This window comes from Hyla sarda, chromosome 8, assembly GCF_029499605.1.
Source record: "Hyla sarda isolate aHylSar1 chromosome 8, aHylSar1.hap1, whole genome shotgun sequence".
Lineage (NCBI taxonomy): Eukaryota > Metazoa > Chordata > Amphibia > Anura > Hylidae > Hyla > Hyla sarda.
This window is the reverse complement of record NC_079196.1, coordinates 128,938,444-128,965,619: the sequence shown is the minus strand read 5'-3', so window position 1 is coordinate 128,965,619 and position 27,176 is coordinate 128,938,444. Positions and strand designations below refer to the sequence as shown.

At 42.5% G+C, this 27,176-nt stretch overlaps 1 protein-coding gene across 6 annotated transcripts in view; it reads left to right on the top strand.

Annotated features, from left to right (window-relative positions):
* The window catches only part of PMS1 (PMS1 homolog 1, mismatch repair system component), a 666,172-nt gene that overhangs the window by 376,064 nt on the left and 262,932 nt on the right, over window positions 1-27,176 (top strand). The window lies entirely within an intron of this gene.

Sequence of the window (27,176 nt, the reverse complement as noted above, 5' to 3'; positions counted from 1 at the left end):
TTTTTTCTTGAGATGTTCTACTTTAACATACTGGTAAATTTTTGTCGTTACTTGCATCCTTTCTTGGTGAAAAATCCCAAAATTTGATGAAAATTTTGAAAATTTTGCATTTTTCTAACTTTCTGCTTGTAAGGAAAATGGACATTCCAAATAAATTATATATTGTTTCACAAATACAATATGTCTACTTTATGTTGGCATAATAAAGTTGACATGTTTTTACATTTGGAAGACATTAGAGGGCTTCAAAGTATAGCAGCAATTTTCAAAATTTTCACGAAAAATTCAAATCTGAATATTTCAGGGACCAGTTAAGTTTGAAGTGGATTTGAGGGGCTTTTCAGTGAGAAATACCCCATACATGACTCCATTATAGAAACTGCACCCCTCAAAGCTTTCAAAATGACATTCAGAAAGTTTGTTAACCCTTTAGGTGTTTCACAGGAATAGCAGCAAAGTGATGGAGAAAATTCTAAATCTTTATATTTTACACTCGCATGTTCTTGTAGAGCCATTTTTTGGACAAGGGGTAAAAGGAGAGAAATCCCCCCCAAAATTTGTAACCCAATTTCTCTTGAGTAAGGAAATACCTCATATGTAGATGTATATTGCTCTGCAGGTGCACTAGAGGGCTCAGAAGGGAAGTAGCGACAATGGCATATTAGAGAGCTAATTTTGCTGAAATGGTTTTTAGGGGGCATGTCGCATAGGTGTTTGATGACTTTTCGTTAAAGTTGGATGTGTAATTGGAAAAGATGTTGTTTTGCAACAGTTGGGGGGCCAGCCCTTTGGCTGTCGTGCATGCTGGGGGTTGCAGTTATGCAACAGCTGGAGGCACACTGTTTGCAAAACACTGAGAGTTTGTTACTTAACTTAGTGTTTTGCAACCAGTGTGCCTTCAGCTGTTGTAAAACTACAACTCCCAGCATGTACAATCTATCAGTGCATGCTGGCAGTTGTAGTTTGCAACAGCTAGAGGCACACTGGTTTCGAAACACTGAGTTAGGTACCAAACTCAGTGTTTTGCAACCAGTGTGCATTCAGCTGTTGCAAAACTACAACTCTCAGCATGCACTTACAGCTGAAGGGCATGCTGGGACTTGTAGTTATGCAACAGCAGGAGGCACACTCCTGCAACTCCCAGCATGCCTTTTGGCTGTCCATGCATGCTGGGAGTTGTAGTTATGCAACAGCTGGTGGCTCCAGCTGTTGCATAAGTACAACCCCCAGCATGCACAAACTAACAAAGGGCATGCTGGGAGATGTAGTTTTGACTTCTGCTGTTGCATAACAACCCCCAGCATGCCCTTATGTGCATGCTTGGAGTTCTTGCTTAGCAACAACAGGAGGCGAGCCTTACCTCCTGCTGCTGCGTGGTGAAGATCCGCCGCCACCTCCACTGCTGGGGCCCCGATCCCGCCAGCGATGCCGGTGATCGGGGGCCACAGGTGCATACTCCCGGCACCCACTCTCGCCCTCTGAATCGTGAGGTGGCCACCTCACTCCTGCTGCTAACGGATGATAGGTGCCATCTTGGACGGCACCTATCATCCTTTTTTTCCGGGTCACCGGGGACCCGATTGACCTGGAATTGCCGCATATCGCCGATCTGAATTGATCGGCAATCGCCGACATCGGAGGGGGCTCAGGACCCCCCCCAGGCTTTGTCACGGGATGCCTGCTGAATGATTTCAGCAGGCAGTCCGGTCCCGGCCCGGCAAGCAGCAGGGGCCGAAAATACTCAGGGTGTACAGGTGCGCCCTGAGTCCTTAAGGATCGGGGATGCAGGGCGTATGCATGCGCCCTGAGTCCCCAAGGGGTTAAAGGGGTACTCCAGTGGGAGGAAAAAATTCTAATCAACTGGTGGCAGGAAGTTAAACAGATAGGTAAATTAAAAATCCAGCAGTTATTAGCTGCTGTATGCTCCAAGGGAAGTTGTATTGTTCTTTTCTGTCTGACCACAGTGCTCTCTGCTGACACCTATGTCCATGTCAGGAACTGTCCAGAGCAGGACACTTTTTATTAAGTTTTTTCTGGGACGTGATCAAATATGTTTATTTTCTTTAGTGTTTTTTTTTTTTTTTTCCATAGGAAAAGGGGGGGGGGGGATTTGAACTTTTATTAGGGGAGGATTTTTTTTAATAATAAAAAAAACTTTTTTTACTTTTTTTTTTTCTACAAAAAAACACCCGGTTTCTTCGCAAACGCCTTAACGGCCACCCGTGTTACTGTTCAGTAGGTCATCTGAAGCAAAGTGTAACCGGTCATCTAATCGAAAATATAACAGAGACTTTTCTCACATCCGGATAACACCCATCAAACAAACCCTATCAGATACAGACCATATAGTTGCCGTCTTGAACAAAAGAGAAGCATTCTGGATCTTTAAAATGAACTGTCTGCAACCTAATGGTCTCAATGAGTTCATAGAACTTTGCATTTTTTTATTTTCATTATTTTATTTACACATTCTCTCAGCTTTTTTCCTAACACTCACTTTGGGGCTATCTTCCCTCTTTACATACCCCAGCAATAGCCCCCTACCAGACCACCCTCTACAGTTCCCCATTCCCCTTATCCTCATCCCTCCACTCCACCATTTTAGGCTAGAGAAGTATGTATACATGCATATACCACTCAGACCACTCCCTTTTACCATATTTTCTTCATGCCATGTATATGTATTAAGATTATTCCCAGTAATCACACTCTTCTCATACCATTGTTTATATGCACCCACACCCACCTCTACCTTCATAATCTCCTTCTCCATACTTACTACCCCTATTCCCCTTTACACTGTTCTACTGGTAAAAAGTTGCGAGCATAAAAACCGCTGATCTTACATAATTTTGGGGTGCTAAAAATTTAAATAACATTAAAACATGTATAGTGGTCTCGTTTTCATGATATAAGCAATCAACTAATGAAGTAAGGTTTATAAAATGCATGATGCAACTGACACCATAGATTTCATAGTCAGTATTGGTGACCAATAGAAAACCGCTAAGCCTACCAAGATGATGCTAATATTACGTCACCAAATTCTATAAAAATCACAGTATCTGTTGCTTGGCGAGTTTAGGGTGTGTATCCTGTCAGCTCATTATTGCCCTGTATCCGGTTTTCGGACCGGACTGCAAACCGCTGCATACCAGAGTTTTTACTCTGGTCAGAAAACCAGATACAGGGCAAAAATTAGCTAACCGGAGTCACTATGTATATGGTGTAACTTGCATCATGCATTTTATAAACTTCACTTCATTGGTTGGTTGCTTAAATCATGGAAACTAGAGCCAATATACATTTTTTTATGTTATTTTAATTTTTAGCACCCCAAAATTATGTAAGAACAGCTGTTTTCATGCTCACAACTTTTTTTTTTCCTGTAGAACAGTGTTATTTGCCTATTACCTGTAGTTGTAAAATGTAAAATGTCTGTTGCATGAAAACTAGAGCCAACTAACAAATATCAATATTATATTTGAATTCAGCATATGAAATTCATTAAGAAATGGCACATTTCATTTCTGAAACAAACAAAATTTGTAGAACAGAGTTATCAAACGAGAAATAAATAATTATTACCAAAACCTTTTTTTTTAAAAGTGAGTTGTAACCGTTTACTATCTTGAAGTAGTTGCCAAAAAAAATGGAAGCTTAACCTCCCATATGGTCAATTTCATCTTTAACGGAGAAATTGTATGACAGTCAAGGACTATAAAATACAAAGCAACATTATATTTAATAGTCTGATTGAAAAAGGCTATGCTAAGGAAATTTTGAAGTCAGCATACCAGTGGGCCCGGGCCGGCTCAGGTGCAACAGACCTGTGGAGGAAAGTCTGGGAGATAATTCTAATGGTAAGAGAAAGGAAGAGTCACAATCAGACTACGAACATAACTTTATAACCACTTGCTCTACTAGGCATAACATGGTTAGACAGATTTTAGAGAAACACTGGAAAATTCTCTTGCAAGATCCGGTCCTGCGTAAACATGTTCCCAAAATACTGCAATTGACATTCTGGAGAGCAAAGAGCTTGAAGAACAAGTTGACTCCAAGTAGACTTAGGAACGAGCAATCTAACATAAAAACACCTGGAATATTTAAATGCAATAGCAACACATGCAAGTGTTTAAATATCAGGTATGGTACAAAGATGTTTGTGAGCAAGACTACGGGAGTCCTTTAAAATAAAGAATAAAATTGATTGCTCTACATCATTTGTAATCTACCTCCTAAAATGTAATTGCAATTTGCAATATGTCGGATGTACGACGCAACAACTGAGAGCCAGAATGAATAAACAGGAGCCCCTGTGGTGCCAGAACAGCAAAAAAAAAATAACCCACATGGCATACTATTTTGGACACTACACCCCTTAAGGAATGTAACAAGGGGTACAGTAAGCCTTAACACCCCACAAGTGTTTGACGACTTTTTGTTAAAGTGTGATGTGTAAATGAAAAAAAAATGTTTTCACTAAAATGCAGTTTTCTCCAAATTTTACATTTTTACAAGGGGTAATAGGAGAAAATGACCCCCAAAATTTGTAACCCCATGTGTGGACGTCAAGTGCTCTGCTGGCGCACTACAATGCTCAGAAGAGGAGGAGCGCCAATGAGCTTTTGTAAAGAAAAAATGTTTTTGGAATGGAAGTCAGGGGCCATGTGCATTTACAAAGCCCCGCGTGGTGCCAGAACAGTGGACCCCCCACAGGTGACCCCATTTTGGAAACTACACCCCTCACAGAATTTAATAAGGGGTGCAGTGAGTATTTACACTCCACTGGTGTTTGACAGATCTTTGGAACAGTGGGCTGTGCAAATGAAAAATTTTATTTTTCATTTTCACGGACCACTGTTCCAAAAATCTGTCAGACACCTGTGGAACGTAAATGCTCACTTCACCCCTTATTAAATTCTGTGAGGGGTGTAGCTTCCAAAATGGGGTCACATGTGGGGGGGGGGGGATCCGAAGAAATGGGGTTACAAATTTTGGGGGGCTTTTTTCCTATTTTCCCTTATGAAAATAAAAAATGTAGGGTAACACCAGCATTTTAGTGAAAAAAATATGTTTTTCATTTTCCCATCCAACCTTAATGAAAATTCTTCAAACCCCTGTGGGGTGTTAAAGCTCACTATACCCCTTGTTACGTTCCGTGAGGGGTGTAGTTTCCAAAATGGGATCACATGTGGGTATTTCTTTTTTTGCGTTTATGTCAGAACCGCTGTAAAATCAGCCACCCCCGTGCAAATCACCAATTTAGGCCTCAAATGTACATGGTGCGCTCTCACTCCTGAGCCTTGTTGTGTGCCTGCAGAGCATTTTATGCCCATATATGGGGTATTCCAATACTCAGGAGAAATTGCGTTACAAATTTTGGGGGTCTGTTCTTGCTTTTATCGCTTGTGAAAATAAAAAGTATGGGGCAACCCCAGCATGTTAGTGTAAAAATTTAAATTTTTTTACACTATCAGGCTGGTGTAGCCCCCAACTTTTCCTTTTCATAAGCAGTAAAAGGAGAAAAAGCCCCCCAAAATTTGTAGTGCAATTGCTCCCGAGTATGGAAATACCCCATATGTGGCCCTAAACTGTTTCCTTGAAATACGACAGGGGTCCGAAGTGAGAGAGCGCCATGCGCATTTGAGGACTACATTTGGGATTGCATAGGGGTAGACATAGGGGTATTCTATGCCAGTGATTCCCAAACAGGGTGCCTCCAGCTGTTGCTAAACTCCCAGCATGCCTGGACAGTCAGTGGCTGTCCGGAAATGCTGGGAGTTGTTGTTTTGCAACAGCTGGAGGCTCCGTTTTGAAAACACTGCCGTACGATACAAACACACATTTTTCATTTTTTGGGGGGGGGGGGGGGGGCAGTGTAAGGGGGTGTATATGTAGTGTTTTACTTTTATTATGTGTAAGTGTAGTGTACTGTAGTGTTTTTAGGGTACATTCGCACTGGCGGGTTACGGTGAGTTTCCCGCTAGGAGTTTGCGCTGCGGCGAAACTTGAAGCAGAAAACTCACTGTAAACTCGCCCTTGTGAATGTACCCTGTGTCACATGGGGGGGGGGGGGGGGCAAACCTCCAGCTGTTTCAAAACTACAACTCCCAGCATGCACTGACAGACTGTGCATGCTGGGAGTTGTACTTTTGCAACAGCTGGAGGCACACTGGTTGGAAAACCTTCAGTTAGGTTCTGTTACCTAACTCAGTATTTTCCAACCAGTGTGCCTCCAACTGTTGCAAAACTTCAACTCCCAGTACTGATCGCCAGAGGGCATGCTGTGAGATATCTTTATGCAACAGCTGGAGGTACACAACTACAACTCCCAGCATGCCGAGACAGCTGTTTGCTGTTTGGGCATGCTGGGATTTGCAGTTTTGCAACATCTTTAGGGATACAGTTTAGAGACCACTGCACAGTGATCTCCAAACTGTGGCCCTCCAGATGTTGCAAACCTACAAATCCCAGCATGCCCAGATAGCAAACTGCTGTGTGGGCTTGCTGGGAGTTGTTGTTTTGCAAGATCTAGAGGGCCACAGTTTAGCGATCACTGCAAAGTGATCTCCAAACTGCAGCCCTCCAGCTGTTGCAAAACTACAAATCCCAGCATGACCACACAGCAAACAGCTGTCTGGGCATGCTGGGAGTTTTAGTTTTGCAACATCTGGAGGGCTACAGTTTAGAGACCACTGTATAGTAGTCTCAGACTGTAGCCCTGCAGATGTTGCTAGGCAACTCACCGGCTTCTGTAGGATCTAGGAAGCTGCATCGCCATCCTCTTCTTCCGTCGATCCCCACCGCCGATCGCTGCCTGCTGCCGCAGCTGATGGGTAAGTGGATTTCGGCGATTGTCCCTGCCAGTTTCCTTGTTCTGCCCAGCCTATTGTGGGTGGGCAGAACGGGGAAAACCGAAAGATAACCCCCCCTGCCCCCGATCTGCTATTGGTCGTCGCTTCTTGATGTCCAATAGCAGGGATAGGAGGGGTGGCACCCTTGCCACCTCACTCCTATCCCTTCATGTGGATCGTGGGTGTCTTGGACAACGGTGATCCCCCTATATTCCGGATCACCATAGACCTGTATGACCCAGAATCGGCGCAAATCTCTGGGGTGAATTCACTGTTGATTTGCGGTGATCAAGACATGGAAGGGGTCTAATGACCCCCCTGGGCATTTGCGTAGGGTGCCTGCTGATAGATATCAGCAGTCACCCTGGTCCGGGACCAAAATTCCCACGGGTGTACAGGTACGCCCTGGGTCCTTAAGTACCAGGGAGCGAAGGCCTTAAGTATGTGGTTAAAGGGCCAATATTCTCATTAGTGTAACCACCTGTGGCTCATTTATAAATTTCTCCAATTTCTCTGGTGAAAACCAGCAGCACCTTAGACTCTGCTCCCTGGTACGGTCTGAGTCATCTGCCATACAGGTCCAGCAGATCCACATCCACCGGGGTTCCTGTCTTCAGAAACGTGAGTGTTAAACAGGATTTGCTAAAGAATACGTAAGTGCCGAGACTTCTTTGGATCTTTACAGTCCAGAATGAATAAACACCAGTCAAATGTTCAGAAAGGTTTTATTTATCATAGCATGTCTCGATATGCTAGAGAAGCACATAACAATGATTTTTCTGGCTGCCTAGCTGCATGCACGTCTGAACTGTGAGCTCTGGCTCCCTCTGTGATTTAAGTGACTTTCCACGGTTCCAGCCTTCTAATTCTGCACTAATTCGGGTGCTGAAGTACGCAAGCATGCCCAGGAAAAGAAGGAAGCCTGCTGGCCACGCCAAACTGGCGAAATTCTACTTCTCAAGAGACACGGGAATCCTGCAAGATGGCAATGGCAGTGAAGGAGGAGAAGGTTCCTCGGACCACGCACCGCTCGCTTACTCCCAACGCCTATTTCCCCGTGCTCGGCTGAGATGCTCCACATGGGACCCTGCACTGCTGCCAAGGGACCCTGCAGGTGACCGGTCTCAGCCAGCCCGTACCCCTCGCACCTTACCGGGCCTCCTGGACTCCTGCCTTGCGGTGAGTGACTGACCCCATGCCTGCGGACCTGCCCTGGGAGGCTCCGTTTCCACTTCCCCCTCCTGCAGCCCTCTCAAGCAGCGCCTGAAATTTGACACACTAACTGCTGAGGGAGGTCAGAACTCCCCGTCTCGGGGTGCTGTGGCACATGAGTCTGGGGGAGACACTCTTATGGCACTGCAGGTGGCTAATGTGACACTGACCGATAAGGTAATGAAGGAGATGATGCTGGTGCAACGCAAGTCCCTTCTCTCTGACATTCAATCCCTTCTACATCCCCTACGCTCAGAGATAGGTGACCTGGGGAATAGAGTGGACCACCATGAACACAAATTTAGCTCCCATAATGAGCTAATTGATGCCCATACCACTCTAGAGGAGGACGTTTCTATGATCAAAGCTAAATTGGCCCACCTGGACGATAGAGGGAGGAAAAACAATGTTAAGCTGCGCAGCATCCCGGAATCCGTACCCGATAATACGTCCGTGCCCTCCTTAAAGCTACTCTGCCCGATTTACCTGATACTGATCTGGAAATAGACAGAGCGCATCGGGTTCCCAGGCCCAAACACCTGTCGGACTCTGTACCGAGAGACGTACTGGCTCATATACATTTCTTCCTGGTGAAAGAAGAGCTTATGTCTTTTTCAAGATAAAATGGAGGCCTGCTGGCCCTGTTCCACAAGGTCCTTTTATTCGCGGACCTTTCTGCTGCCACCTTACAGTTACGGAGATCCCTGTCCCCTATCACCTCAGCGCTCCGCCATGTCAATATGCCATATAGATGGGGATTTCCAGTTTGCCCACTTGTACATTACAAGGATGAACTGCACATGATCAAATCCCTCGAGGAGGGCACGCTCCTACTGAAAAGTTGGAACATTTCTACCCCTGCTTCCCTGAACACGGCTCTGGCGAAGATCCAGGGAGACTGGTCTAGGTCTCGCTGAAGGATGGAGGAACAACAGAGACTCGCTTGACTTGGGAAGCGCTTCTTTGCTACCTCTGTATGTTGCCTGCGGCAAGAGGCTGCAGATGGGACTCTGACCCCTCACTAATTGATGGACCTCCATCTCTCACTCACTTTGTATCCTTTAGACTACGTTATGTTCTTTTAAAGTTTTGTTTCATTTTATGTTCATTTCTCAGGTTTTTGCTGACGTCTGTACCTTCTCACCCAGCCTGTGTAATACATAGACCGCATTCCCCTTATATCATGATTTTTCTACTTGTATACGATGGTACTGAAAATTGTTAGTGTCAATGCTAATGGCCTCAATAGTCCGATGAGAAGGTCCCATTTATGGAAACAAGCGAACACTCTGGGTGGGGCTATTATTTGTGTTCAAGAGACCCATTTACTACCTGTAGATGCACATAGGATGTCCCACAGAGCGTATCTTCATGTCTTCCACTCATATTTTCATAACAAGTCGAGAGGTGTGGCGATAGCTGCATTGCCAATTTCTGGGAGGTCCAGAGTTTTGAATCTTATATTCAAAACAAAATTGTACCCCGTGGGTTGCGTATACCCATTTTGCCCTCCACTAGACTATGTACACCAGAGGTTCTAAACAAGTGGGAGGAGGAGGCAACAACCTGCTCAGTGAGGTTTTTAAAAATACTACTTGAGGAGAAAAGAATCCTGGAGATCTCTGGCAAAAAATTAAAAGAACAACAGGAGATAGCCGCCAAATTTAAGGGAGAGCCTGACTTTATGACGAAGGAAACCCAATTACAGAACACCATATAAAGGTTCTGCTATCACTTAAAAGAGCGAAAACATACTCAATTTGTCAGCGATCTCCAGGATTTTAGGGACAACAGGGCCTACCAGGTCCTGGAAAAGATACATCCCCACAGAGAAAGCGAAATAGAACCCTCCTCCTCCGAAACAGATACCTCAGATAGGGAGAAGGGCAAAAGTGATAGGGGGAGAGGGAGGGGTAGAGGTAGACCACATAATCGAGGTAAAAATCGCCATAGAGCCACAATACGGAACCAACAATATAATCAGGCATGTGGCTCCTCCTCTGCGCCCTCTACCTCCTCATCCCAGGAACATTTTTTAGAGGGGGAGAATCCTTACCTCCTGCGTCCAACTACGGGCCGGGGCAGATCACAGAACTAAATAAAGGTTCTAAATGCCCTCAGATAATAAACCTATCAGACTATGTCCTCACTGAGTTCCAGGTGGCCGTACTAAATAAGGGCTTATCCTTTGTCCCTACGGTGGAATTTGACGCATTCACATGGACAAAGAATGTCAGTTTATTTACACGTAAACTGAACTGGCAAAAATTTCATAAAGTCATTGAGAGAAAAAAAGAGTGCGGCCATGGGGATCTCGGTTGAGGACTTAGCAACAGTAAATGAACTCGCGGACCTTTTTGAGTCTGGTGAGAGAGACCGGGGTTTGGGACCTTTTACGGACCTTAAACCAAAGAGCAAAGCACAGCCACCGGTAGGAGAAACCTCTTGCATTGAGATATTTAAAGAACTAGTCTTACGTGACCTTAAATGCCTCACTTCCGAAAAAAGCAATGTCAGAAACAATCTCTCCAAGAAAGAAAAAATGGCTATGAGGGATCTCACAGGCAATACAGAGATTGTGATTAAACCCTCCGACAAAGGTGGGAATATAGTCATCATGAGTAGGAAGCCAATATAAGGAAATGTGTTACAAAATCCTAAGAGATGGGGAATCCTACGAGATCCTGACAGAGGATCCGACATCTAAATATAGGCAGGAATTGATGACTATTTTGGATGAAGCCAGGGCAGATTGCCTTATTAGCGATGGAGAATACAGATACTTGACACCTGTTGCTCCCGTAACTCCCACGTTCTATGCGCTACCAAAAATTCACGAAGGTACATCTCCGCTCAAAGGGCGCCCGATTGTCTCGGGAATTGGTGGCATTTCACAGAACGTGGAGTTTATGTGGACAAGGTTCTTAGACATTTTGTCACTGCCCTGCCTTCATTCACAAGAGATACGATGGACCTCATGTCCAAACTAGAGGGCATTTTAGTGGATAAGGATGTTTTTTTGGGGGGAATAGATGTCGAGGCATTGTACTCCTCCATCCCACATGAACAGGGGATGAAGGCTGTGACGTATTATCTCTCCACAAGGGGTACTTACCTACATAACCACAATAATGTTATCATCAGACAGATGGAGTTCATTTTATTACACAATTACTTTCTTACTTTCTCTTCGACGGACGCTACTACCACCAACTAAAAGGGACTGCCATGGGCAGTCCCTGTGCGCCAACCTACGCTAACATCATTTTGGGTTGGTGGGAGACCACTGTAGCGTTCGTCTGAGAGAGAGAAAGGTACCTGGAGTGTGTCCCACTTTGGACACGATATATAGATGATGTGTTTGTCCTATGGACAGGTACAGAGCAAGATTTTAAACAATTTATGGACTCCATCAACAATAATGAGGTAGGTCTCAAATTTACTTACACCCTGAGCCCCTCACATCTAGACTTTCTGGACGTTACTATCCGAAAGGATGATTTAGGTGGTCTGACTACTAATGTGTTCCGTAAAGCAACTGCAACAAACAGCCTCCTGAGGTGGGAGAGTTGCCTCCCGGGCCCCCTTAAAAAGGGGATCCCTAAAGGGCAATATCTCCGCCTCAGGAGGAACTGTTCGGAGGAGCGGGAGTTTTTGGCACAGGCGCGGGATCTAAGGGAAAGGTTTAAGGAACGAGGGTACCCTGACCAGGTACTTATTCCAGCCTTCCAGCATGCTATGTCCACCCCGAGGCAGGAATTATTGGTACCTAGGGTTCACTCTGCAAAACCACAGACCTGTAGGATCATCGGTACCTATGACAATATGTCCCAGCCAGTCCGTGATATTCTCCAGAGACACTGGTGATGGATAAGGATATTGCACCTATTGTGGGAGGGTATCCCCAAATCACATATAGGAAGGGGAGAAGTATAGGGGACACCATTACACTAAGCCATCTTGCACCTCCTATACCTCCCAAGACGTGGCTGGGAGCTAATGCTATCAATGGGTCCCACAAATGTGGCCACTGTAAAGCTTGCCCCATATGAGAAAAACGGAAAGCATCACCATTAAAGCTACAGGAAGAACTTTTAAGATCAAGGGGATGATTAACTGTAGCTCCAGGGCTGTCGTTTATATGGCCATATGCTCCTGCTACCTACTTTATGTAGGAAAGACAATTAGAGAACTGTGTCGTAGGGTGCTGGAGCATATAGGCGATATTCGCAATAAAAGAGACACCGCGATTGCGAAGCACATGAACGAAGTCCATGGGGGGTGACCCATCACATATCCAGTTTTTTGGTCTAGAAAAAATGCGCCCTTCTCCAAGAGGGGGTAATCTTGATCAAATCCTCCTACAGCGTGAGACACGTTGGATATACTTCCTAGATACAGTGGCTCCTAAAGGGCTTAATGAGCAGCTCATTTTTACCAGCTTTCTGTAAGGGATGTACACCGCTGGGGATACTCTTGGGGTGTAGGCTAGGTAGTCAGGGGGGGGGGGGGCTGTAGTCAGCCCATGAGTTAGCACACCCCCTAGATAGGGAGTAGAAGGGACAAGGAGATTAGATTCCAGTGCAGGACCGCCCTTATTAGGGCGGCCACCCCGCCTAGGCTCAGGGACTACTGACAGGGTCTAATAGGGATTACATAGGTTCACTAGGCCCCTGTTTTATCTCCCCTCCTAATTCCCCCCCATCAGGTTAGCGCCCCATCCTCCCCGGTGGTGTACTTTGTGATATATTTAATATATTACAAATAAATAATATGATCCTGTTAGTAAATAGCTGCCAATCATATTGTTTAAATTAAATTATATATTAATGGCTGTTCACGTGTAGCCTCTGTAATATTATTTAATAAATATACCTTCCCGGTGTTTCTTCCTGGTCTGTGCCAACTCTACGCTTCTTACTTTGGTCCCATTTGGTCTGGGGCAATTGGGGACCAAGTCCTGCCCTAGATGTCACTTGTTATACTTAATTTAATATTTTGTTACACCGAGTTATTCATGTGCACACCACTGCCCCATTAGCTTAGTCCTTAGGGTGCGATCCGGATTTAGCCAATAAAGCTGTATTGATTCTGTGAGTCAGTTTACCTTTTGACTCACAGTGTCCTTCCTTATCCACGGGGCGGTTAGGGTTAATATTCCTCCGCTTACCTCCTCGCAAGACTAGCGAGGCTGGGTTGACGCCCTCCTGCTTTGGCGTTGGTATGGAGATGGCGTCTGGGCGGAGTCTCCACCCACAGCCCCGGAAGCGGATCAGGCGTCAGACGCCGTCCGCTCAGGAGACATTGTGTGAGCAGCTGGCTAACAGCTCGGCTCCCCACCACTGCGGGTAACGAATGTCCCTGGAGCTTCCTATTCGTATTAAGGACGCCGCAACCGTGAGTGTTATTCCTTTTGCTTGCAGGCACGTACATCGTGACTTAGGAGCTAGCCAGAACAAACAGCGTTTTCTTTCCTTTTTCTACAGGTGTCGCACTATACTTCTGATAGAACCGTGAGTGCATGCATATATTTGTTACAGGCACCGTGCAGCCAGGACATGGCATACTGAACGGTATTTTTCTTTATGTGTTTATTTGCAGGTGGACTCGGTCTATGGGGTTAAGGAAGTACTCCATCTTTTGAGCCCCAATGACTGGTGGCTCATCTACTTTTATTGTTTACTATTGTGAGATATGTACCACTTGTTTAGCCCCTGAGGAGGTCATATGTTACAGTGTGCCGAAACGCGTAGGGCATTGTGGTTGTTTTGAACATAGATAGCCGTGGATGGGCATCTATGTACTGTTGTGGACATCATCTATATATTGTGGGAGCTATCTCCCCATCTGTTACATTTTAGCAGATAATATCTGGCGTTCACATGGTTTGTGCACCTTTCATCAGAGTGCTACAAACAACATTACTGCATCACTAGTATATTTCCTCTTAATATAAATTATTAAAAGTTAAGTTTTATATGCACCTCCCCTCCCCCTCTTTACTATATTTATTTAGTTTGGGAGATCACATATACGGGTTAGTAGATACCCCTATAAATCTATTACTCAGATAGCTGTTAGGGACATGGTAGCCCTCTCTATCACTAAGCAAGTGTGCGACCCTATGGGCAGGTATGTAATTTTAGTTTGCACTCTCAACAACGCTCTATACACGATAGTATCTCTCTATGCACCTAACACCTCCCAACTACGCTTCTTCCGTTAATATTATGCAGGGATTGCAACATTACCGTAGACCCCCACATTGACACCACATCTCCTCAAACTAGACACCCAGCATCACTGGCTGACCTCCTTTGGAGAGAAAACCTGTACGATGTGTGGCAAGCACAACACGCGCTTGAGCGCGACTACACATTCCACTCTGGGGTCCACAATGTGTACTACAGGATTGACCTATTCCTAGTAGATAGGACTTTACTTCTCTTAGATCTCGCCTCCTCCATTGATATTATTCAATGGTCTTACCACGCAGCCATCACCCTTAGGTTAGATGAACACCTGAACTCCCCCCCCCCCCCCCCCCAACTTTTCTATGGCATAGCAACCCTTTTCTCCTCTCCAACCCCACCTCCCGATCCCAAATAGAGAATCACTTGTCTGAGTTTTTTTCTCTGAATGAGCCCTCACCTGTACAGCCGAGCACGCTATGGAACGCCCACAAGGCGTGTATCCGGGCTCTTTTATTAAACAAGGGGCCATATTGAAAAAACAAAGGGAAAGACAGTTGACAGCGATGCTCACTGAACTGAGACAGGTTTAGAGAGATAATAAATCTAATCCCTCCCCTACATTTGCTGACAGATTGAAGAGCCTCAGACAAGAGCCTGAGAGCCCTCCTCTTAGCCTTGTATGAGAAGTCGTTCCGCAAGACCAGGGCAACCTACTATTCCCAAAGCAACAAGGCGGGTAAGCTACTGGCTTCACATTTGAAAGCCCAACACACTAGATCTAGGATTCCCTACCTCTTCCATCCCCACACCAAGGCCAAACTCTACACCCCCTCTAAGATAGCACTCTGCTTTAGAGATTACTATGCTAGTCTACATAATCTACGTGAATGTATTCCGACCCCTCCCAACATAGCAGATATGACTGACCAGTTCCTGACTTCTATTAACCTCCCCTCCCTAGCCCCTCACCACCTTCTCCAACTCAATACTCGACTAACGCCCCAAGAAGTGTCCTCGGTAATTAAACAACTTCCCAAAGACAAAGCCCCGGGACCGGATGGTTTTACTAACCACTATTATAAACATTTCAGTTCTTTCCTGGCCCCCTATCTATGTAATTTTTTTCAGCAAGTCCTGGACTCAGGCACCTTCCCTGAAGAAAATATGCAGAAACTAATAGTCATCATCCCTAAGCCTGGAAAGCCCCCTGACTGCCCCCAAAATTTCCGCCCTATTTCCCTTCTAAATTTGGACATAAAGATATTTGCTAAAATCATCGCCAATCGTCTAGCCGCCCTACTGCTCTCCCTTATAGCTGTGGACCAAGCAGGATTTGTCCCCACTAGACAGGCATATTAGAACATGAGGAGGGTGCTGGGTGTACTCCACCACTCCCAGTCCTGGCCCAGGCCCTGGCCCTTGAAGCCGAGAAGGCATTTGACCGCCTTCGGTGGTCATTCGCCTTCTCTGTCTTGGAGAGGATGGGGTTCAGTGGCCCTGCCCTCACCGCTATTACTGCCCTTTACCATAACACCACAGCCAGGATATATGTTAATGGTTCCCTCTCCCCCGACTTTGCCCTGAACAACGGCACAAGGCAAGGGTGCCCCCTATCCCCTCTGATATTCATTTTGGTCATGGAGCCACTGGCTCAAGCTATTCGAGAGGACAACCAGATTGCTGGAGTGGAGAGAGGAGGAACATTTCACACCATATCTCTCTACGCGGACAATGTGTTTCTTACCCTTACTAACCCTGAGTGTTCCTTAAGTGCAGTCACTGATTGGTAGTTTCGGAAAGCTATCCTATTACCATCTGAACTCCTCTAAAACCCAAACCCAACCTGTCAACATCCCCGCCCCACTGCTTTCTAAACTGAAAACTAACTATACATTTGACTGGCAACACCTAGGCATTAAGTATTTAGGCATCACCTTAGCCCTGTCCCTTCACGACCTTTATAAGCTGAACGGCCTCTCTCTCTTCTCCACCATACAGCTTGAACTGACTCACCTTGCCAAACAGTTTGTGCACATTGGACGACTCCACCCCATGGATCCATATAGAGAGATCCATGACATACCCATTTTCTCTGGCTGAACTGCTCTTGACACTGTTTTGGCATATACCCGTGCCTGCAAATATGTGCCCTATAGTAACGTCCTCCCTTACTGCCTGGTCAACATTCCACTAAATAGCAAACTCTAACGTATCTCATTTGAAACAGACATTGCCCCTCACTCTCATATAGGCTATGCTCCCTGATACGGACCTTAGACCCTGGGCGGACCGAGGGATCTCCACAGTGGGCGACCTTATGGATTCTCATGACTTCCTGACATTTTCCCAACTATGTGACGCCTATGCCCTCCCAACTTCTGATTTCTTTAAATATCTCCAACTCAGACACCTGGTGGTATCTTTGGCTCCATCTTCTTTGTGTAGGGACCCGGTCACATATATACATGTCTCTAGAGGCAAGAAGGGTCTGAAATACCTATATAATGTTCTTCAACACACTGCACACTTCCATAAATTTCACTCACTGAGGAGCTGGGAAAATGACTTTGGATGCACCTTTACCGAAGAAGACTGGATGTCTGCCTTTCGGATGTCCCAGAAATACCTCAAATGCACTACTCATATCAAGGCGATCACAAAAACTACGCTTTGGTGGTATTACACACCAGATAGATTGGCCCTTATTTATCACTCGGCCTCTAGTGGGTGCTGGAGAGGATGTACCTTATTCCATCTACTCTGGAATTGTCCCTTAGTACAAGGATACTGGGAAGCTTGTAAGGACCTTTCCCAAGAGGTTCTACCCGAGTATACTGACTGGTCTCCGCATCAAATACTCCTTTTGATAGGATAATCAAAAAAAGCGCAAAGGAGTCATTTAATTGAAATATAAAATATGTATAATTTTATTGATACATATTAAAAACATGCAATTCATAAAAAAATGGGGGGGGGGGGGGGAGAGAAACTACCAACCACTGGGGGAGGGTGAACAAAAAGGGGCGACACTACCTTCTTGTGCATCAATTCATAACAATAAATAATGTGTATAACTGGTAAGCAAATTTAAAGTGCATGATAGGGGCTTGCAACAGCTTCCATAAGGTGCATTGACATAAATAAATACCAGCATACATACCAAAGTACAAATGTAGAAATATAATGGCAAAACCAAGCAGGAGTGACGCCACCCCAACGATCGTTTCGGTAATACCTTCATCTTGGGGGTGGCGTCCTAACAGTGCATGATGGTATAAATGCAAAGGGTAGCCAATCAGAGTATTTTTTATTTTTTTCCCAATTTTATATCACACACACCTGAGTGATAAATCTGTTCCTCCTCCAGGATTGGCGCATAGCGACCGGGCCGCGGTACTTCCGGGTATCGCGTCAGACGCCGAAATCACATGACAAATCACGTGACCGGCGCTCATATAGACGCGACACCCGGAAGCCGCAGCGCTGGGGACCGGCGCATGCGCACATGGGAGAAAGAAGGACTTAGTCTCCACAGACTATACAGGGACGTTACATAGATACAAATAGCCGAAAGTCTGATGTACATAATGAAAAAGCCAATAAGCAGCAGTGTATCAATAGAAATGAATAGTAAGGGTGAACAATACTAATAAAAATGCTGGTGCAAAGAAAGTGTGTGTGTATGAGTGAATGCAGGATATCAAAATAGTGAGAATATGAGGTGTGCAATTAGCTACAGGTAAGTATGAATAATAAAAATATGTACAATAGAATACATAAAAAAATATATAAGTGCATTCTAAAAAGTAAAAATTTTATATTTGTGATATACAAAAAATATATATGTGCAAGTGTAAGACATGATGAAGAAAAAAATATTCATAATGAGTGAAAAAACATGATCAAAAACAAATTATACATAAATACATAATTATACTATATGTGACATATCCCAAATAATGTTACTGAAAATGTGTTATAAGTATAAACCTGGATGGAAGTGAAGTGGAATAAGGAATTTTGAATCAAATTGGTTAATGTGAAAAATAAGGTGAAAAATAAATGATGAAGTGAAAAATAATAAAATGAATAATAATAATGATAATAAATATAATTATGAATGTGAAAATTAATTGCCGATGAAAATGAGGATCAATGTGAAATGTAAAGAATATACAAATGAAAAATAATAATAATAAAAATAAATATCCTTTTGATAGGAATAGATCAACCCCCACAAAAAGTTAGGGGGCTCCTATGTATTATGTGTGCAGTAGCGAAGACAGTACTTGTGAGGGATTGGAAATCCTCACAATTACTTGATGTAATTGCAGCTTTTAACCTCAGTTGTTCCTATAAAAAAATTATCTCCCTTGGCAATTCCTCCTACCGGAGCTTCGCACATAAATGGTCCTGTTGGTTGACCTCTCAATATTCGCAAGTGCCATAATCCTTTCCTCTCGCCCTCCCCCCCCTCTCCTACTTTCCCCTCCCCCCCCCTCCTACTTTCCCCTTCCCCCCTCTCCTACTTCCCCCTCCCCTCTCCCATACACCCCACCCCTTCTACTTCCCCCTCCCCTCTCCCATACCCCCCACCCCTTCTTGATGGTAGCTACATGGCTCTTCTTATATCGTACCAGTTCCGATTGAATTTGGCCTATTAGCACAGTTTCTATTTTGCTTATTACTTGCCTATTACTTCTTTTGAATGCCCACAGGCTGTGGACTTTCTTTTTTTTTTTTTGTGTTATCAACATCATCTGCTGCAAGACAGACTGCTAAGGCTAAGTTTCCACTTGTTTTTTTTCCGGCAGTTTTTGGAAAACTGCCACAGCAGTTTTTGAGCCAAAGCCAGAAGTGTATTCAAAAGGAATAGGACGTATAATGAAAGGACTGACACTTCTACTCCCTTATGGATCCACTTCTGACTTTGGCTCAAAAACTGCAGTGGCAGTTTTCCCAAAAACTGCCAGAAAAAAAAACAAGTGGAAACTTAGCCTTATAGTTGGTTTTTATGTTGTTTACCTAAAGGTTTGTTCTACTATTCTTTGATCTGTTCACACCGGGAATGCCCAGATTGTTTTGTATTGTAAAACCTAATAAAGACGATTCTTGAAAAAAAACAATAAAAAAACAATGATTTTTCAGCTTTTAATCTTATAGCTATTGAACATATCCCAATAGAAGTTCACAACAGATTTGAACAGTTCCAACATAGAGAATGTTTCTGGACTAAACACAAGGCCCAGATTTATCAAACTCTGTGAGAGAAAAAATTTAGTGATTTTCCCATGCAACCAATCACAGCCCAGCTAACAAGCTCTGGTAAAGTGAAAACAGCTGTGATTGGTTGCTGTGGGAAAATATCTCATTTTTTTTTCTCTCACACAGTTTGATAAATCTGGGCCAATGTCTCCTGCAGGTCTGAATGAGGGTATGGATCTGGTTGGTTAATGAACTGGTTATACATTTTTTGCACATCCTTTCTATACTGTAATCCTCAAAATGTGTGGTATGCAAAGTATGAGTCGGAGCAAAAAGAGCACTGGATATGGTTCAGTACTAGCACTAAATATGATTTTATTGTAATAATACTTTTAGATGTAATTATTATGAGTCAAGTAGTCTATATGTGATTATTTTAGCATGTTTGTATTTTATATGCACTTTTATCTCCATCATCATCAATTATTATTATTTCACTGAATTTTTTTAATGTCATTTATTATTTTATAGCCTTCTCCCCCCTTTTCCGGCAAGGCCATGTTCACATAAGAAACTAGACACTATCGAAATCAATTAACAAGTTCAGCGGGGGCCTTTATGTTTTTCTGGAAAAATATATAGGTTATGGATACAAAATTTATGGTAATCCAGGGAAAAATATAATATTACAGGTTATGGATACCAGATTTATGGGGATAGAACATTTATCCAGGGATTTATTCTGATATCCATATTGGAGTCGGAAGGAATTTTTCCACTGTGATGGGGCAATTGGCATCAGCCTTGTGTTTTTGTTTTTGCCTTCCTCTGGATCAACACAGTAGGGTTGAACTTTATGCACTATTGTCTTTTCTTCATACCTATGGTACTATGACTTACAACAGAATTGGTGTTCCAAAATAGTGAAGAAAAATTGCTGTTGTATTAAAGGCCTAGCTGGTAGTAGCAGTAGCTTTAAAGGAACTCTGTCATCAGTTTCATCTGTACTAACATGTACAGATGTACTAACCTGTAACCAGTTAGCCCACTGTTCCAAAAGTCTGTCACGTGCCAGTGGGTGTAAATGCTCACTGCACCACTTATTACATTCAGTGAGGGGTGTATTTTCAAAAATGGGGTCACATGTAAGGGGGGGGTCCACTGTTCTGGTAGCATGGGGGCTTTGTAAATGCACATGGCCCCCGACTTCCATTCCAAACAAATTCTCTCCAAAAGCTCTATGGCACTCCCCTTCTGAGCATTGTAGTTCGCCCACAGAGCACTCTACATCCAAACATTGGGTGTTTCCATACCCCATGTATTGAAATGGGGTTACAAATTTTGGGGGGCATTTTCTCCTATAACCTCTTGTAAAAATGGTAAATTTGGGGGAAAAAAAAGCATTTTAGTGAAAAAAAAATGATTTACGCATCCGACTTTAACAAAAAGTCGTCAAACACCTGTGGGGTGTTAAGGCTTAACGTACGCCTTGTTATATGCCTTGAGGGGTGTCGTTTCCAAAATAATATGCCATTTGTTTTTGTTTTTTTTGCTGTTATGGAACCATAGGTGCTTCCTAAATGTGACATGCCCCCTAAAAACCATTTCTGTAAAATTCACTCTCCAAAATCCCATTGTCGCTCCTTCGCTTCTGAGTCCTCTAGTGCACCCACAGAGCACTTTATGTTCACATATGAGGTATTTCCTTACTCGAGAGAAATTGGGTTACACATTTTGGGGGGCATTTTCTCCTTTTACCCCTTGTAAAAATTCAAAAAGTGGGTCTACAAGAACATGTTAGTGTAAAAAATTGAGATTTTGAATTTTCTCCTTCACTTTGCTGTGAAACCCCTAAAGGGTTAAGAAACATTCTGAATATCATTTTGTATATTTTGAGGGGTGCAGTTTTTATAATGCCTTCATTTATTGGGTATTTCTAATATAAAGACCCCTCAAATCCACTTCAAACTGAACTGGTCCCTAAAAAAGTCAGATTTGGAAAATTTTGTGGAAAATTGGTGCTGAACTTTGAAGCCCTCTGATGTCTTCCAAAAGTAAAAACATGTCAACTTTATGAAGCAAACATAAAGAAGACATATTGTATATATGAATCAATATATAATTTATTTGATATGTCTATTTTCCTCATAATCAGAGAGCTTCAAAGTTAGAAAAATTAAACATTTAAAAAATTTTCATGAAATTTTGGAATTTTCACCAAGAAATTATGCAAGTATCAAAAAATGTACCACTATGATAAAGAAGAATATGTCACGAAAAAACATTCTCAGAATCAAATTCATAAGTAAAAGTATCCCAGAGTTATTAATGCTTAACCTGATAACGTTCCGGCACCAGGACGTCTATCCTCGTCCTTGGTTCTCGTGGGTGCTGCCCAGTGCACCCACGAGATCGCTGCGGGGACTCGGCTGTAACACACAGCCGGGAACCTGCAGCACTGCCGGGAACGAAGTAAACTTCACCTAACGGACACCTATACTGCAGAAACGCAGTATGAATGGGGAAATATTCATATAATGATGCCCTGAAAGCCTAAGGGGGCTCCTCACCTTTGGGGTCCTACCAAGGCCAAGGAACCAAATATGGCCTAAGCGGGGGGTATTTCCAAACACGGGCCGAGCAGCTTAATAAAATATAGGGTGCATTTCTTGCAATATCAGAAGTGATGTACAAAAAATATGTCCCACAAGTGATGCATTTGTGAAAAATTGCTAATTTCAAATTTTTAACACTGACTTCTAATAATTCCTGCCAAAAAACTATGGTGTTAAAATACTCACTGTACCCCCTAGCGAATACCTTGAGGGGTCTAGTTTTTAAAATGGGGTCATTTGGGGGGGGGGGGGGGGGGGTTGTTCCTATGTTCTACCACCTTCAAATTTCTGCAAACCTTGCATAGCACATTAAAAAAAAGATGTACTTTTCAAATTTTCTAAATTTCAAGTTAAATTGTTAGGCTTCTAATTAATTTAAAATGTTAATTAAAAACAAAAAAAATGCTGTCAAAATAAAGTAGATATCTTAGAGTATAAGTTTCATAAACAATTTGGTCAGGAAGTATAAAATATATGCAACCTATTAGTGTTAAAATAGCAAAAAATGGTAATTTTTTTAAAAAAGCTTCATGACTTTTTGCATTGTAAAAAAAAACTACAAATGATATCGGCTTACTTTTAATATGTACATGAAGGACAACTTGTGACAAAAAAAACGATGTCAGAATTATCGTGATTGGCAAAATGTTACCAGAGTTATTCTCTAATAAATATGATGTGAAAAAACAGACCTGGTCTTTCAGTGGCGTACAGGTTTATTTGTATTGGTCCTTAAGGGGTTAAAGTGACAGTGGTCAGATGTGCAAAAAATACTCTGGTCTTTAAGGTCAGAATGGGCTTGTTCCTTAATGGGTTAAATTAAGTAACGATGAAGAAGCCTTGTTCATTGTGAACATCTTTAACTGCGTTTTTATGTATCACACAGGTAGGAGAAATTTGTATGAGTAAACTGAGTAACTACGTGTAACTGACACTTAGATGACGAAGCTGTGTTCCATCTCCTGCGGTTGTTATAGCGCTCCCTCGGCATGATTGACAGCCCTCTTCAATGCTCTGCCACCTAAGTTGATGAAGCAGAGTGACGATTCAGGCTGTGATCACACTGAGGAGACGTGATTACAGTCGCAGCAGGATGGCTCCAAGTTCAGGTGACTATTTGCGGGCCGACGAGGGGCACCTTTCAAATTGCATATCCTCACCATTTTTACCATATTTAACTTTAACATAATTTTACCATATACAACACATTGTAACATGCTTTATATATCAAAATCTGATGACAGGTTGCCCTTTATAGGGAAACTGACAGCCTTTAAACGTGGGTTTACTTACATAAATAGGTCCAGTGGATTAAACGTTCTGCCTCCTGATAGCTGCATTGCCACATCTCTTCTATGTGTAATGGAGAAAGGGAACCAGCTTGCTTAGCTCCCCTACCTCCTCTAAATGCAGCCCTATGCCTGCCCCTGAAATAAATATTCTAACTTCTTCACTTTCATGTCCATGGGAGCCTGCAGGAACAATGAGCGCTCTGCTCCCCACCTCCATGCCTACTTTCTCTTTTCCTTTTCGTGGATATCCTTGATTTACAATTGTTTTTTTGTTATAATTATTATTATTTTTTTAATAATATTTTTATCCCTCAGTACAGGCTCTCACGTCACTAGGACAGTGAAGAAATTATAATATTAATTTCATGGGCAAGTATAGCACTGCATATTGAGGAGGCAAGCCAGCTTCCCGTCTTCATTGCACACAGAAGCAGCGGTAGGCAGAACTTTTAATCCGCTAGACCGATTTATGTGAGTGAACCCTCATTTTAATGCTGTTCACCCGCATTATAACTCAGTGCATTGGGTTTAGTGCGGGTGAACAGGCTGTCAGTAAAACTGAAGAATTGGAGTAATAAATATTAATTAATTCTGTTAATACCTGCTATGTTATAGAAAAAAAGGGTTTGGAATTGAGCATTTGGGAACAGTTTACCGTCACCTTGATTTAATCCACGTGAACCACCTAAAGTGTTAACCAGTTTCGCAAGCCCCATTTTAAATTCTATGATGGGTGTAGTTTTTAAAATGAGGTGATTTATGGGTCTTTCTAGCATACAGGACTTTCATATTCACATCAGAACTGATGTGGTCCCTAAAAATCAGATTTTTCAAATTTCCTTGAAAATTTCTAATAATATGAGTAGCTAGCTAGAATTTGGCTTAAAGGGGTTATCCAGGAAAAAACTTTTTTATGTATTATATATATATTTTTTATATATCAACTTGCTCCAGAAAGTTAAACAGATTTGTAAATTACTTCTATTAAAAAATCTTAATCCTTTCAGTACTTATGAGCTTCTGAAGTTAAGGTTGTTCTTTTCTGTCTAAGTGCTCTCTGATGACACGTGTCTCAGGAACCGTCCAGTTTAGAAGCAAATCCCCATAGCAAACCTCTTCTAAACTGGGCGGTTCCCGATACACGTGTCATCAGACAGCACTTAGACAGAAAAGAACAACCTTAACTTCAAAAGCTCATAAGTACTGAAAGGATTAAGATTTTTTAATAGAAGTAATTTACAAATCTACAAAGAAAGCAGGTAAATGCCAGCGATTATGAAACTTCACCTTTATTGGAACCACGTAAAATCATCAACATGGAGAGACAAAAATTTAAAATTCCAGGAATCAGCGCCAAGCATGACGCGTTTCAGGTCATGTGACCTTTCATCAGATGCATGGTGGGAAGCAGAGGGGTGGGAGAATATATCCCAGCCTTCTAATGGAACAGGTGAGTAAAGCATCTATCCTAAGACAGGGATTAACCCTGTCCGTTCCAAAAGTTTTTGGTCATCCTCAGAACATAATGCTTCCTGCTTTGTTGACTATGTTAACAATAACCCTCATAATTTATTTTTTACATCAACTTGGCACAGAACCGTCACTCCATTTTTGGATATTTTACTTGACAGCAGACAGGGACGTGTTCACACTTCCACATACAGAAAATCGACTGCAGGTAACACCATTCTGCGCGCAGAGTCATGCCACCCAAAACATACGGTTTTAGCCGTTCCCGTGGGTGAGCTGACTCGTGCTCGCAGAAATTTTTCTACAGACGAATCTTTTCAAATTGAATCGGATAATATTTTTCATCGTTTGGGTCAGAGAGGTTACCAGCCCTGGTGTCTGAACAGAGCCAAACGTAAAGTTTTAGAAAAATCCAGAGATAGTCTTCTCACACCAAAACCTCATCCAACATTTTCGAATACGGTATCGAAGCCTACCTTTACCACTACTTACAGTCTAGAATTTAATAGTATTAAATCTATTATTAATACATTTCTACCTATTTTATGTCAGGATACTATCCTTAACAAATATCTAAAAAATGGCGTTAATTTTTCGAGTAGACGGGCCCCTAATTTAGGTAATCTTTTATCTCCGAGTGCTCTGCCACTTGTCTCTGCTGTTGGTTCTCGTTCATGGATTAAAACAAATGGGTTTTTAAAATGCGGTTTACCTAGATGCGTTGTGTGTGTACATGCTGCTAAGATCTCTACGATTTCAATTCCTGAATCGAATTCTGTACCGATTAAACAATTTATTAATTGTGAATCTACTCACGTCATTTACAAAATAGATTGCAATAGCTTCAATGTACCTTATATCGGCAGTACTAAAAGAACCTTGAAAAAACGCATCCAAGAACATCTTAGAGCCATTGGCAGCGGTTCTTACACTAACGCATCGAATGTTTCCAAACATTTCAAAAATGTCCATGATGGCAATGTAGCTTATTTTTCTCGGGTATCGAAATAATCCGTTCACATGACAGAGGTGGAGACCGCATCAAATCATTACGTAATAGGGAAATCTTTTGGATTTACTCCTTACGTACATTTCAACCACATGGGTTAAATTTAAAATCAGACGTCATCCTTCATTATTAGCTTTAGGTTGCTATTAGATATTGCACACACATTATTGTTTCATGATTTATTGGTGTGTTTTTTTGCAACTTTTTTACCTCCCAATATATATTTTGTGTCTCTTTAAATATACAGGTTTCATATATATAGTTTGCACTCAGTTTATAACTGTTATAAGTGCTTAATATTGTATGATTTTATACCTGTTATGTTTAGCAGAGGGGAGCCTCAACTTTTGGAATTGACAGGGTTAATCCCTGTGTTAGGATAGATGCTTTACTCACCTGTTCCATTAGAAGGCTGGGATATATTCTCCCACCCCTCTGCTTCCCACCATGCATCTGATGAAAGGTCACATGACCTGAAACGCATCATGCTTGGCGCTGATTCCTGGAATTTTAAATGTTTGTCTCTACATGTCGATGATTTTATGTGGTTCCAATAAAGGTGAAGTTTCATAATCGCTGGCATTTACCTGCTTTCTTCGTATCCTTGGAGGACTTCATTGCCGTGCGGTGGCCGGGTGAGCTGGCTACTGTTCTACTTTGCTAATTTACAAATCTGTTTAACTTTCTGGAGCCAGTTGATATATAAAAAATAGTTTTTTCCTGGATAACCCCTTTAAGAGGTGATATGCATGAAACCAAGTATAATGTGTCAATAAGATTCCTTTACCCACTACTATTTTACAGGATTACACAAGGGGACATCCTCCTTTTTTGACTATTTATTTCCAGATAAATAAAAAAAAAAAAAATTGTGCTGTGTCCTAAAGGCCAAAATAAGCCTTTAATAGGATAAGAGGTTAAATTACCGACAAGAAGGGGAATTTCCACTTCTTCCATGTGACAAAAATGAGGTCTCTTTTGGATGGTTCTGACTGTCAAAGATATTTCTCTACTTGAGGTGCTTGTACAATGTCTCCTTGTATTTTGTGATTCTTCTTAGCTGAAAAATAATATATTAAAGGATACTCCCCTGGAAAACATTTTTTAAATCAACAGGTACCAGAAAGTTAAACAGATTTGTAAATCCTTAATCCTTCCAATACTTATCAGCTGCTATATGTTCCAGCAGAAGGTAGGTCCCTGATCCTCCTCTAGAGTCTGCATCTGTGGTGTCTTCAGGAGGACTTTGTGGCTGAGACCTTAGTAGTAGAGCATGGTAGTTTCTGGGAATATAATGGATCCCATTCTGATAAGCTGGT